Genomic DNA, 2,747 nt, shown 5'->3' with positions numbered 1-2,747 from the left:
CGGCAGGCATTTGGGGTCTTGACGGGGGCCAAGATGACAACAAGAGCGAAGTCAAGTAGAGTTTATAGTCAATTTTACCAAGTTTCTACAGTCAAAGGTACAGAGACAGTTAGCCTTTATTACATGGAGATAGGATTTTAAAATGCCAGTGGGAGTCGGATAATCAACCGAACAGATTCCTTTGTAGCAATATTGACCAATTACCATTGTTTTGAGTATTGCCAGTTCTCAAGTTTCCACAGACAATAAGGTCCAGGTTCAGGTCCGGACCTGAAAATGATCCTCTGGACCTGAACATGACCTTTACCTGAATTTTCTGTACTGGTCCCCCCCCCCCCCTACCAACAATAGATTTTTTTTCTTTCTGTCCTTTCATGTGCATCTTATTCTTTGACTTTAGATTTATTTTGGCATTCTATGGCATTAGTTATCTGTTTTCTGATACTTTTTATTCAATCTATGGAATATTTCTGCTCATTTTACAGCTGCTTTGCACAATTTATTGATGTCATCCATATAATCAAATCAACATGGCCTAATATAAAAACGCCATTACACTAAACAAACACTCTAAAGTTCTGCGAGACCAGTCCTACCCCCGCCGGTCTTTGGACCGAGTGAACAACGTGTTAAGCGTACAGACCCGAAAGCAACAGCTATTTTAGAAAATTGGTGGGCTTCCGGCAATACTTCCAGCAGAGCAGGGCTTAAAACAAACAAAAGACCGTTCAACTTTTCATCACGTCCAAAAAATAAGTAATGGAGTCTCCCAGTCGTTGAACCGACTTTTTAATGTCCATAATTTCTCGTACATATCAAGAACTTAATTATTGTTTGTGAGCGATTACCAGCACAACTACACAGAAAGACAAAAGACAGCCCTCAGGTGAAACTACATGTACCTTCAGGTGAGAGTAGACGTTGGTCGCCATCTTGTCCTGTAAGAAACTCACTATTAAACGGGGGCGTTGCTTTGTGGACTGTTTATCTTGAGATTCTGTTACTTACCTCGATATTCACCCGGTAATCTGTGCTTGTTCTGTTGTTCGGTGGAGTATACGTCGAAACTAACCGGAACAGCTGCAGGTGACGGTACAGCCGCCACGTCGCGTACTAAATGTAATTAAGGTAGCAGAACGCAGTATATATCCGCGAGCCTTGGGGGTATATGACGCAGCTACAGAAAGTAGTGCGGCCAAAATTCTTGAAGAATGAGTAGAGAGTTTAATGCTAGAAGCAGCCAGGTGTAAACTCTGGCCGTGCATGCTGTCTTGTGTAGATCAGCTTTGAAACTGTAAAATGTGAATTTTGCAGTTATTTTGACGTTCACAGATCGCTATTTCAAACAGGGTTTCAATGGCAATACGCAGACAGATTTTTACTTTCGCCAGAAGGTTATATATTCGGTTAGGCTATGGTGGGGTGACTGTGGATGCAGGCAGTATAACTCATCAAAGATGGATAATGCCTTTCGTGGAAACTGGAAATATTGTCAATTTCAGTTAGTTTGTTTGTTAGTTTGATAGGTGTGGTATTGGACATCCAGGACTGTTACAGTTGTGTTTTTGTGTTTAAAGTGTTCATTGCCCTGGAAATGGGTATTTGTGGCTATACCATATTCACCACCAAGGACAGTTTGTGTGGATGTTCAGAACCAAGGACTTATCTCTCACTCTCTGTCTTAAGCTTTGTCTGTCTGTCTCTCTGTTGTGTGTGTTCAGCACCAAGGATAAGTGTGTTTTTATGTCCTGTAATACCACTATGTTATCAAAAATGTCACCTTGCAATCCCAAATATATGATCTCATTTACTGCCAAAGAAGCTTATTTTCATAGATCAAAAGCGTCATCTAGCAATCCTTTATAGAGTTGCATTAGCTTTCGGTCAGACGACGTCGTTTTGCTGTATGTACTGTATTTGATGTTTGAAAAGCACGTACGGAAATCACTCATTAGGCCAAGAATCGATCTAGCTTCAGGGACAAAGTGAATGCAGGATCTATAAAGAGTTTGATAAGAAACTGCCGACACCTTTGTGAGCTTTGGAGTGTCGGTGACAGACGTGTTGAAATGTAGAAAATAGGTTAGCTAATATTGCGTCGATCCATTTGCAGACGTAGTTTAAAGGTAAACAGACCGCCTCTTTCTACGTGGCATACTCGCAGAGCGCGTCACTGTCGATCAGTGGCGTTCCCTTGGAGAATCAGTAACCATAGTGTAACTTTGCCGAACTAAAAGTGGATGGGCGAGGCCTTTGATGAGATGGACCTGCTACAGTTTAGCCTCGTCGTGCTCACAGTGGTATTTCTAATAGGTAAGGGCATTGCTAATACGACTTGTGTGTGATGATATACAGATGTATGTAGTTAGTTTAAGCCATGCATCTCTCAACTGATAAATAGTTAGTAATTGTGGGATCGAGCGCCGCAGGCGCGAGCTTCCTGGAGGGTGAGGGCATGCTTCCCGGGAAAAGTTTGAAATCTTGACCCACTGAAACGCTATTTTCTCCATTTTGACGGGCAAAATTTGCTGGCTAAGTTTAATGGAATTTCGGCGTACGTTTTTGAGGGTTTCTCCTCCAACATGTTTTCACCATGTCCGACACTAAAGGCGCGAGGCCTCGCAATGGAGGTCCGGGGAACTTTTGAAATCCGGACCCTCTGAAAAGCCATTTTGAGGGACAAATTTTGTTGCCAGACTTAGCTAATTGTAATGACATTTCTATTAGCGAAAAATATTTTTGAGGTC

The 2,747-nt window shown here is 42.0% G+C and overlaps 1 long non-coding RNA gene across 1 annotated transcript in view; it reads right to left on the bottom strand.

Moving 5' to 3' along the window:
• Positions 1 to 1,151, bottom strand: part of LOC118424786 — a 5,057-nt gene extending 3,906 nt beyond the window's left edge. The window contains exon 1 of the long non-coding RNA XR_004832244.1: positions 1,009 to 1,151. This is a non-coding gene — a long non-coding RNA (uncharacterized LOC118424786). The remainder of the gene's footprint in view (positions 1 to 1,008) is intronic.
• Between the last annotated feature and the right edge of the window lie 1,596 nt (positions 1,152 to 2,747).

This window comes from Branchiostoma floridae, chromosome 1, assembly GCF_000003815.2.
Source record: "Branchiostoma floridae strain S238N-H82 chromosome 1, Bfl_VNyyK, whole genome shotgun sequence".
NCBI lineage: Eukaryota > Metazoa > Chordata > Leptocardii > Amphioxiformes > Branchiostomatidae > Branchiostoma > Branchiostoma floridae.
Note: the sequence above shows the minus strand (reverse complement) of the source record. Positions and strands in the feature narration are given on the sequence as shown.